The 12362-nt window shown below is 37.8% G+C and overlaps 1 long non-coding RNA gene across 2 annotated transcripts in view; it reads right to left on the bottom strand.

Annotated features, from left to right (window-relative positions):
- LOC106149013 overlaps positions 1-12362 on the bottom strand; it is a 36970-nt gene that overhangs the window by 24023 nt on the left and 585 nt on the right. The window contains exon 1 of one of the 2 annotated variants that reach the window (XR_001234891.1): positions 12152-12352. The exons of the other annotated variant lie outside the window; for it this stretch is intronic. This is a non-coding gene — a long non-coding RNA (uncharacterized LOC106149013). Of the gene's footprint in view, positions 1-12151; positions 12353-12362 lie in introns of those variants that run through there. 2 annotated transcript variants of the gene reach the window in all.

Here is a 12362-nt window from a genome sequence, read left to right on the forward strand (position 1 = left end):
AGTAGTATTCAAAATGCATTGGTGTATGTGTGTAACTCATTTTTCTGAAGAAACTTACAAATTTCATTAGATTTGCAAAAGGTCCAAGGACTAACAAAAGGTGAAGAAGAGTCTTGGCCTGGGCAGATTATCTGTAGCAACAGAAATCAACACTGAGAGTACTGAAAGTCCTGAGTTGGAACGGATAAGTTACAGGAGGATTTGATTTGCTCTGTTTGGCTGAGAACAAGACACCCTTCTTATACAAATGAAGACTGACAAAGAAGATGAGTTTATAGTGTGTAAAATGCAATATGATCTTTTGGCTCAAGTCACTGTGTACTAGTAAATTAGGGATTAATTTGGCTCTGAAAATCAGGCAATTTTCTTTGTGAGTTTGTGCATTAATGTAACTTCCTACTAGGTGACATTCACCATAGGGAGAGATTTGGCTACATTCTTCCTAAGGCACAACAAGGCTGGGGAGAGGAGCCATTAGACCTAAGCAGATTTAACAGCTAACTTCCTGCTTTATAACCTACTGGTTGTACAGTGCTGCTTTGATTTAGATAATTTCATGAATATAGCCACTGTGCAGTCCCCACAACCTACAGGTCCTTCTTCCTTGCTCATACCCCAACCAAAACACCCAGTCTGCTGCCAAGAAGGAAAAGTCCTTCCAAGGAATATAAGTGGCATAGAGAGTGACTTTATATGGTTTAACACGATCTAGTACTCTTAGCACAACAGTGCTAGGACAGGATAGGTGCCAGGTAACCATTTGTGGGATGAATGTTAATACTCTACAATGTTCAAGGAGTCACGATCCTTCCTCTCTCCCTCCCTTCCTTTCTTCTTTCTTTTTTTATTTCTATCTTTCCTTCTTTTGACCCTTCCTTTCTGAGCCTGAGTAGATTCAGTGTTTTGAACTTGATTGTCTCAGTCTTTGGCTTCCTATTTTCTGAAAGTGACATAAACTGCTTTCCTACTTTATAAACCCCAGCTGGGGCTGAGACTGTTGATTTGAGGGTTATCATCACCCTTCTGCAACATTCTAACTACTAAAGTGGTTCAGGCAGTTCCAGGAAGCATCTATATCTTAATCCTAGGGAATTACGTGGCATTGTTCCCTGTTTCAGGCAAATTTTCATCCATCCTACCAAATCATAGCCTCGACATGACCTCATGAGTATAGCAAATTCATCATTTCAGTTTGTTTTTTCTAGTTACAGAACGCTCCTATGTACAAAATAATAGCAGCAGCAGCAGCAGCAACAACAACCACAACAATAACAAACAATAACGGCACTGACATTGCCATTAAAGATGAGCACTCAGGAACGGATTTGTTGAATTAAATGAATGCCCTATTATTTAAGCTTAGCGCCTCTTGGACAACATGTAAAATTGGACTTTTAGCAAGCAAAACACTTTTACTATCTAAATTCAAACACAATGAACGGCATGTCTCTCATATTTCATCTCTTTTTTTCAAACTCCTCAATTTTACACCCAGCTCTATTTATATGCTTTTGTTTTATTGCTAAAGTTTGAGGTCTGGAAATGGACAATTTCTCCAGATTAAATCAGGATTTATTTTAATGTTTTTCACCCACTTGGCAGTATTTTTGGATGAAAAGTTGTTGCTTGGTGAGGCCAGAAGACAGAGAAACAGCTATCTCACTACTAATTCCTTTTTTTCCGCTGCTTCTCTTCCATTTGTCTTCTTGGTCCTTTCTCCCAGACATCTAACCAGAAATATTCCTGGCTGGCTTGTGATCTGTTTAGTCCCATCCATTTGTTGTGTTGGGATCAATTCAATGTTGACACAGGTAATCACACTTTGGTTATCTTTATTAAAGTATGTTGTGGTGACTACTAACGCCGAAGTATCACCTCAGCATACATAAAGGTTTATGCAGGAAAAATTTTTTCAGATTTTTAATAAATGCAGTGTCTCGAGTGCATTTAGGCTGGCACAGAACACTGATGCTGAAGGATTTGAAAGCATATTTAACACACATGGAGTCTATTATCTCACACACTGGATTTCAGCAGTCATCTGGAACACCAAGTTACCAATGAAACAGAAGACATGACCGTGGTTAGATGCACCGGTTTTGTAATTTTTAAAAAGAAGATAGTTTGTCATTATATTTGCTTGCAAACGTTATATAATTTCCCAAATAACTTTAATTTTTTTTCCTGTTATGGACCAAAGGTTGATAATAGGAAAAAAAAGTGTGTATTTTTTCCTTATTCTAAACGTTAGAATATTTTTCTAAAATATTCTGTATTCTAAATGTTATTTTTTTTGTAATTAAAAACAAATAGATGTATTACTCCGCAGTTATAAAAGAAAGATGCAGGTATTACAAGTTATGGTAGACAAAGACTTAAAAAGAAAAAACATAGGAAAAAACATTCAGCTGGGCAAAATATGCTCCAACGTGGAACTCTTTTTTAAGAGCCACAAACACAGTAAGGCACCTTGAACCTCAAGAGAGCTTTAATTAGTCTGGCTCTTTCTTTAGCGCATGCTCAGGAATCCGCACTGACCGTAAATTAGGACATGAAAATCCAGCAAGGGCCTGGGTAGGTTAAGGGGGAAGGGCAAGATCTTAAAGGGGCAACAAGCATTTAAAAGAGCAATGCGTGTCAGTCCCACTGTTCTTATCATTGACCCCTCGGCCCCTCAGTCTTCCGCTACAACCTAAACCACTGCCATCTGTGTTTCCTCCCTCAGTTAGTAGGCCTTACCCTCCTGCTCTGGCTGTTAAGACTAAACATGGGAGTTATTCCTCAATTCTATTTGTGTCTGTAACATGCAATCACTATAAAGTTTTTAGAGATTTTACTCAAAATTTGACTTCACTTCTCCATTCCTGTTGTTGTTCTTCTAGGCTAAGCTGTCACTGGGACATTAGAACAGTTTTGCAACTCGTGTTACATGCATTTTCCACTTCCAAATCATCTGCTGCCAAATGATCTTATTTATCACATCGCTCCAACTTAGAACCGTACCTCAGTTCCCCATCACCTGCAGGAAAGTGTTGGGCTCCTTAGCACTGCGTATGTGGCCACCGTCAACTGTGAGACCTCAGGTCAGACACGCCCCAGGGTGCAGTTTCAGGTCTCACAAGAACATTGCTTGTGGTGCACATGTCCTAATACAAGTAAATAAACTAAGGTTTTGGCCCTCTTAAAATAGAAACTCTTTTAGGGAGCAAGAAGAAATAAGCCAACTTCTACCTACCACTTTCAATGTATTAATTTACCTATGCCACATAAAATATTAATTTGAATTATTGGTTTTTTTACTCGAGTACATCATGATGTCAAGAAAAAAATTAAAAGTTAAAAAGCATGACTCTATTTTCAAAATAGAATGAACCCATGTCAGACATTTTATGCAATTCAATAATTAATGAGGAAACTAGTAGGAAGACAAAGCTGGTTCTAAGAGCATTTGAGGAAATGGGTTTTAAGGAAAAAAATATGTCCAAATAGGATTGCTAGATTAGATATGAGTTTACATTCCATAAGGGAATAAAGTCATAATTATTTTCCTATTGAACGTCATCATTTACATCTCTCCCATAAAAAAATCCTACAAACTGGTCTGTAACTTCACAACATCGGTGCTGGTTTTTTTAGTTAGTAAATAGCAAAGTCCAAGGCAAGGAAATGACCCTGGGATCCTTGAGTGGGCCTGTTAGATAGTGCCTTATTATTACACTGCAAAAAAAAAAAATCCTATCTTTCTTGTTTTCTTATTACTTTCAAGTTAAGGATATTAAAACAATAAATTTTTTTTCTAATCAAAAAGCTTCACATGGAACTTCCACATCTGTACTTTGGGGATGGTGATGGTGATGGCTACAGCTCGAGTCATCTAACAAGGTTTTCAGAATGTAATATCTTTATGTCCTTCTAAGTCATCTTAGACACAGTAGTCTTGGAATCTTGTATAGGTTCTTATCCACTTTGCAAAGAGAAGAGATAAAAGTATAAGCATTGTAGAAAAGTACAAAGATGTGAATGTTTAAAATGTAAGAAGAATAATGGTAAAATTAATAATAACAATAATAATAATAATATGATCTGTATGTCCTCAAAATAGCAAAAAAGACACAATTTAAAGTAATTTAAAAATAGTTTTAATGACCCAACAGATGGCTAGAAAGTTAAAATAAAGGAGATAAGAGAATAACATCAGTTACATCAATCACAAGAAATACAAATGCATTTAACTCACCTATTAAGACACAGAAGCTACCAAATTGGATGGAATAAAAGAAGTCTTCCTTTCATAAACATGCCTAAAACAGTAGAAAACTAAAAGGATGAAAATAAAAAATGAGGCCAGAATAAAAGATCACAGGGAAAGTGGCAATAATAGCAAAATGATGCAGCAAAATTACTACAAGACAAAATGAAAATGAAGGCAAAGAGGGCCGGGGATACAGCTCAGAAGCACAGCGCCTGCCTGGCAAGCCTGAGGCCCTGAGTTCAATTCCCAGTACAAAAAAAAAGAAGGCAAAAAGCATTAAAAGAGAAAAAAATCTTCATCATAAGAGGATAGACTGAACTACCAAGAGGAAAAGAGAATTTTAAAACTCTAAAGCAATAACTTGGAAAATTTGGATAAATTTATTAAACACTGGTATGTCCATGTAGGAAAGGTTCCATAATAATACAGATCACTTTAATCAAATTAACAAACTTGATCAAATAGATTATAAAAAATCTTGCTTCCAACAAAAGGAAACCATGTCATTTTCAATACATATGACAAATTTTTTAAAAGTGTCCAGGCATGGTGGCACACACCTATAATCCTAGCACTCTGGAGGCTGAGGCAGGAGGATCACCGGGAATTCAAGGCCAGGCTAGGGTACATTATAAGTCTGAAGCCAGCCTGAAGTAAATAGGAAGATCCTGTCTCATAAAAAACAAATAAATACACAAACAAATCAACCAATGGATAAACCAGAGGAGTAGAGGAGGAGAAAATGGCAAAGTGCCGGTCAGCAGCAAAATTCAGCCTTTCTGAGATCTGCAATCCAGACACCAGAAAATAAACTTGACAAAGCAAGAAAGAGTAGATTGCCAGGAATTAGGAAAGAACTGACAGGAAAACTAGAAGTTACAGCTTGGTGAGATGGACCACAAAGCAGAGAAAAGAAAGCAGACCACAAAGCAGAGAAAACAAAAAATTCTGGACTCTCCCTGTTTTGGGCTCATGGGAAGGCGAACCTGGCTCTACAGAAGCAAGGAAAGAGCCCAGAGCTGAGAGCTCATGGGAGATGAGGTGGAGCACTGGGCTTGCGCATGGCCCCCAAGAGGAGCTGCTGTGAGGAGCAAAAGCAATATAGGGTTGTGCTCCATGACTCTGTCCATATTAAGGCAGGCAAGATCCAGAGAGGGATCCCAGTGCTGGTGCCTGCAGTATTGCCAGAGAATACTTAACCAGATGCCATTCTAGAAAGGGGCAGATTAGTTAAATCTAGCGCTCAGAACGACTGACAAACAACTTCACTTCAAGTTCCCCCGTGTTATCCACAGTGACTGAGTGAAAGACAGCAATAGTAGACAAAACAGATGGGAGTGGGCTAGAAAGAGATCCCTGAGAAGTTTAACCTCAGGCCAGGAAGGACAACACAGTCTCTGCCTCCCAAGGTGAGAATACAGTGCAGGTGTCAAGTACTTAAACTATTGCACTGCTGCCTACATCCTGCAGAGATCTGAGGACTGGTTGCCTTCCCTATCTGCCAGCATGAGTAAGGATGCATCTCAGCATGAACAATGCCGTAGCCTGAGGTAAACAGGGATCTCTGAAATAAGGGGAGCACCTCACAAACTCACATGTTTTTTTTGTTTTGTTTTTTTTTTTTCTTCAAACTCACATGTTATAAGGCTAGAGAAAACTGTGACCTGCTGGATTCCAAAACTGTGGCTCCTGGAAGGAAACTACTCATTCAAAAATACAGAGAACATTTTCTTTTCTCTGTCTTTGGAGTCATTCTCTCTTGTCTTTTTTTCCCTCTCTCTTCTTCACTGGTTTATTGAGGTTTAGGGAATTTTCCTTTGTCCTTTTTCCTTTATTTTCTTGTTTCTTTTTACCTTTTAATATTTATTCTCCATATTTTTCTTTTATCTCCTAATAATCTCTTAATAATTAATTTTTATTAGTATTTAATTTTTCTTCCTGAATTCTCCCACTCCCAACTTATATTTTTATTTTATCTTTAGATAAATTAACTCTGTGTTATTACTGCTGAATTCTTTTTTATCATTAATGGAGGTATAGTTACCACATTTAGTAGATATTTGCTGTATGTCAATATTTGGGTTATCTTAGTGTTTTTAATATAATTATAGATTTCTTTCTATGTTAAGGGTGGTACATTATTGGTTCTTACGGTATATCCAGTTTGTCTTGGAAGATATTATTGTTGCTGATTTACTTGCTTTTGTCAGTGTGGCATAGTTGTTTGTAGTAATAGGTTTTTTACATATGCCAATATCCAGATTACCTTTGTGTAATTAAAAATACTGTAGGCCATGCCTGAAGAACTGGGTCCTGGGCCAGTTACAACTGGACTGTTACAACAACCCTCCCTTCCTATATTAATACAAGTAGTTGCACTAGTCAGAAGTAAAGGACTATAGTTAGCCATGTCCAGAACGCATTACTCAAAATGCAGACTAACTAAAGAGACCTCCATGCTAATGACAAAGGCTTCCCACTGTAAGTGACCAAAAACCCTAAAACAAAAAACAATAGAAACGTGAAAAGGCAAGGCACCTCCTGAAACTCCCAACTCCTCCAAAGCTGATCTGTGTGTCACTGAAGGGAAAAAAAAGTCATACAGCCAAATTATTTGAAAGGATAACAGAAGGGATTAAACAGCAGATCAATAAGTGCTCAGTGGGCTCACAGCAAATATAACTAAACAGATAATGGATGTAATAAATAAAACAATCAGGGGGATTACAGAAGACACTGATAAAAAGCTAACTGAGCTAAACAAAATAATACACAAGATCAATGACCAGTTTAACAAAGAATTATAATCCATGTAAAGGTTCGTAACAGAAATTCAGAAGATTAAAAATTATGTTGAAAGTATGGACAATGGAAATAACCAATGTGAGGGCATAATAGCAGAAGTAGAAGATATAGATGCTTTCAATGACAAATTACTTAGAGACACCTTAAAGATAACAAGAGGATATGGAAAATGGATCCAATAACTGATAGATGATGCAAAGAAGACGAATCTAAGATTAGTTAGAAAAAGTGAAATATTGGCACAAATGGCATAGAAGAGCGTGTGTGCAGAAATAATAGCAGAAAAATTTTCCAAATTCAGGGGAAGAATTAAATATACAGATAAATGAGGCATATAGAACTCCAAATAACCTTGCCACACCAAACCATAGTCAAAATCCCAAAAGCCCAACACAGGCAGAAACTTAAAAGCTGTTAGACAAAACAGCTACAACTTTTTTTTTTGCAATTACAGAGTGATATTCAGTTAACAGAACAACAATTATTTCATATAAGCTGCATCACAGACAACTGAAGATGAAAAGCTACTGTTCTCACACTTAAGTAATTTGTGCTGTGCACCAACAAGAACCTGCTTTAAGTTTCCATGCCAATTTACAACCCCATACTGTACCCCAGGCTGCTGAAAATACCACCAGGACAGGGCTGTCTAAAGACACATTTGGTGGAATAGAACTTAAATTACATAAGAAATAATACCAAGAATCAACAAATCACTCATAAAGATAAACTCATTAGAATTACAGCAGACTTTTCAACACAAACCTTAAAGGCCAGGTGAGCTTGGATTGAAGTGCTTCAAGCCCTAAGAGATAACAACTTTCAGCCCAGACTTATATATCCTACAAAACTTTCTTTCATAATTGATAGAGAAATAAAGTATTTCCATGACAAAGAACACCTGAAGAAATTGATGACCACCAAACCATCACTACAAAAAATTATCAAGGATATCCTAGAAAGAGACATGAAACTAATAGGTCCCAAATTCTAATAGACTGAATACACTAGGCAGCACTTAAGCAAAAAAAGAGGAAAAAACACACAAAAAGGAAATCAGAAATAATGCAACAACAAGAATAGCTCAATCTTTCAGTAATAATCCTCAATCAAGAGACACAGATTGACAGAATGGATCAAGAAACAAACCCCAATAATATGCAGTATACAAGAAACATTTAATCCAAAAAGAAAATCACAGATCAAATATCAAAGGTGTGAAACAATATTCTATACAACGGGAACCTGGGAAAGAAAAGCAATAGCTATCGTACTTTCAGGCAAAGTGGACTTCAAGCCAAACTGATTAGAAAAGGCAAATAAGGGCACTATGTATTGGTTAAAGGAACAATTCAACAGGAAGAGATAGCAATAATAAACATATATGAACTAAACATTGGCAAGTCCAACTTAATGAAACACTACTGGACATAAAATAATCAAATAAACACAAATACAATTACAATGAGGGATCTCAATACCCTACTGACAAAAATGGATAGATCAACTAGACAAAGAAATATCAGAGTTGAACTAAACCTTTGAACAAATGGATGTAATAGATATCTTCAGAGTGTTCCACTCAACAATAGAATACACATTCTTTCCAGCAGCATGTAAGACTTTCTTGAAAACAGACCACATATCAGCCTATAAGGCACACTTAAGTAAAAGCAAAAGAATCAAAATTATATCATGCATATTATCTGATCATGATCAATGAAACCAGAAATCAATTGCAAAAGAAACCACAGAAATTATGCACACATGGAAATTAAACAGTATCCTCTTGAATAATCAATGGGTCATAGAAGAAATTACATACTTCTAGAATCAAAGAACAACATGCCAGAACCTATGGGACACAATGAAAGCAGTCCTAAGAAAATGTTTATAGCTGTGAATGCCCACATCAGAAAAGCAGAGTAAGCCCAACTAAATAACCTAATGATGCACCTCAAGGTCCTACAAAAACAAGAATAATCCAAACCCAAAGCTAGTAGAAGAAAGGAAATTATAAATATCAAGAAGAAATTAATGAAACTGAAATAAACAATATCAACAACAAAAATCCTATGTAGAATCAGTGAATCAAAGAGCTGTTTCTCTAAAAGAATAAGCAAAAGAGAAAAACCCATAGCCAATTTTACCAAAAAGAAAAAAACTCAAATCAGTGTAATTAGATATGAAAAAGGCAAAAATCACAACAGACTCTGCCAAAATCCAGAAGATTATTAATAACTACTTGAGAACTTGTACCATAGTAAAATGGAGAATTCAGAAGAAATGGACAGATTTCTAGATATAGATAACTACTGACACAGGAAAATAAAAACTCCCAACTTGAATGATATATGGGATGAGTTCATGTTCTCTAAAATCAAAGAATGAATTTTAGGAACAATGGAGGTTAAAAGCAGAATATATTTATTGAGGGAAAGAAAGCTTCTATCCAAGAGAGGGACAGAAGAGGGGCCTGAGTGGGTTACCCAAGACTCTGCCTTTTCTAGGGACTTTTACAGAGCAAAACCACGAAGTGAGGTGGGTCCAAGGTAGGGGAAAACGGACAAAGCTATGGTCAGCCAATAAGAATTGTTCAGGTAGAAATGATTAAATTGGGATCAAATGGGGAAGCGAGTCACATAGCAAGCAGGCATGAATACAGAACAGGGGCTTTTCCTGTAAGGGGTTGGGTCAGGGACTCTTAATGTCAATCCCAGATGTCCATCCCTTGGGAGGTAGGAGGGTGTGTTTGTTTGGTCCTTTGTGTTGAAGTCTGGCCCACAAGTATCTTATCTTGTCTTTCATGTTGGCTCCTTTGAGGGCCTGGCCCCGTCTGACTGCCTATAATATTTCTACCTAACTCAGCTGCCTATAATACTACCACTACTGAACCAAGAAGCTATAAAAACATGAAATAATCCAATATCAGGCAATGAGATTAGAAGAAGTAATATTTTTTAAAAAAAAACCCTACCACCTAAGAAAAGCTCAGATCCTGATGGATTTACTCTCAAATTTTATAAGAACTTTAGAAAAGATCTAATGACAATACTCTTCAAACTCTTCAATGAAATAAAAAAAGAAGTACTCCCAAAGTCATTTTTGGAAGCACATGAAGTCCAAAAGGAAATTCACAGATTAAATATTAAAGGTTGAAAACAGTATTACATACAACAGGGAACCTGGAATAGAACTTAAATTACATAAGAAATAATACCAAGAATCAACAAATGGGTTTCATATCAAATTAAAAAGCCTCTGGTCAGTAAAGGAAACCATCAAAAGAGTGAAGAAACAACCTGAAGAACAGGAAAAAAATTTTTTTTGGCCAGCTATTCCTCAGAAAGAGGATTAATATCTAAAATATGCAAAGAACTTTAAAAAAAATTAGACACCCAAAATAAATTTAAAAATAGGTACCTCAAATGAACAGATACTTCTCAGGAGAAAAAATAAAAATGGCCAACAAATTCATGAAAAAAATGTTCAACATATCTGGCCATTAGAGAAATGCAAATTGAAAAAACACTGAGATTCTACCTTACTCCAGAAAGAATGGCCATCATCAAAAAAATCAAATAATAACAAATGCTGTCTAGGTTGTGGGGGTAAAAGGAGTCTTTTGCATCGTTGGTGGGAATGTAAACTAGTACAACTGTTGTAGTCAGGGTTTGCAAGGGAATAGATTTAATGCAGGACATATAATTTATAGGATTATTTCATAATATTCACCCAAAAGTCAATGCAGAAGAGTTCAGGGGATCTGTCCATGTACTAGAGACCCAGTGAATCTACCTGAGGGCCTGGATCACACAGCAGTGTCCTCCACGAATCCAGCTGGAGGTCAAAAGCCCACAACAGTGTCTCATACAAGTCTATACGTATCAAGGGTCTGCACTGGGAAGGCTCAAAGGTCAGTGGTGGAAGTTAGAAAGTCTATGCCAGTGGGATGAAGGCTCTTTGCCAGCAGGCTGAGGGGTCTGCACTGGAGCCAGGAAGTGATGCTCAAGGGAAGGACCAGAGCTCTCCTGAGGAGAACTGCAGCAAAGATGCAAGCTTCTTGGAGGATGAGAACAGCTGAGTTCATATCAGGAAAACCAGAGTGACAAGGTTCTCCAGCAGCACGCCATCTTCCCCTCCAGGACTCCTTTTATGCTGTTGGCAACAGTCCTCAGGTGGGCCTTCCACACCCAGCACCACGCTCACTCAGTTCAGCTGGGTGTTACAAGGTGACCATTAGTCAATTCACCACTGCAGCCATTAAGGAAATCAGTATGGAGATTCCTTAAAAAACTAAAACAGGAAATTCCATTTGACCCAGCTATTTCCCTAAGACATGATATTCCAGTGGTACCATGTTTACAGCAGCACAATTCTCAACAGGTAAATCTTGCAAGTAGCCCCTAGGTTGATCAACAGATGAATGCATAAAGAAAAGGTGATATTCATACACAATGGAATAGTACTCTGACATAAAGAGGATAAATTTGAGTCATTTGTAGGAAAATTGTTACAACTTGAGACCATAATAGGAAGTGAAATAAATCAGACACACAAGCTTAAATATCACATGGTTTCTCTGATATAAGAAATCTAAAAATAAAGAAAGCAAAATAAAAGATAAACAACAGGAAATAGTGAGGTAGAGTAATAAGGGTACAAAAAGGGAACAATATTAAAAATAAAACATGTAACATAAACACAGCTATGGTATGATTTTTTTAAAAACCCTGAGGTAACAGCATGAATAAGTTTATTCAAGACAAGAATACTTACTGGTCACCATTTGTATTCGAGACTACTTTAGGGGGTCATGGTCAGGACAGTGAAATACTATGCAGCTGTTAGAAAGAACAGTAAACAAAAGTACAGGCTTGGGGTGGAGACCTAAGAGGACTGAGGCAGGGGACCAGTGTTCGTCTTCCCCACCTCCACCCCCATTCTTCCTACCTGTCCAGTATGACAAACTACCTTCAACTACCATGGCAACCATCACTGCCTCCCCACAGATACCCTTTCCTCTTCTGCATTTACTTTGCCCCTCCCGCTTACTTCTGCAAGCTGCAGCGGTGGCGGCAAGTATTTGCTTACCCGTGTGTACCTAACCCGTGGCTAGCACAGAGTGGGCGTGGAAACCATCGCGCCTGCACAGCACTCCTTTCCCCGGGCTGCACCCCGCCTGCAAACCCCGGCGCGACCCTCGCGTTCCCCGGGCTGAGTGGGCGAGGGAGGACGCGGCCCGCAGGCCCTGCCCCTCGCGTCCGCGCCGTCGCGGCGCCTCCGCCGCACCCACTTCCTCTCC

This window comes from Chinchilla lanigera, unplaced genomic scaffold, assembly GCF_000276665.1.
Source record: "Chinchilla lanigera isolate Chin_1 unplaced genomic scaffold, ChiLan1.0 scaffold00034, whole genome shotgun sequence".
Lineage (NCBI taxonomy): Eukaryota > Metazoa > Chordata > Mammalia > Rodentia > Chinchillidae > Chinchilla > Chinchilla lanigera.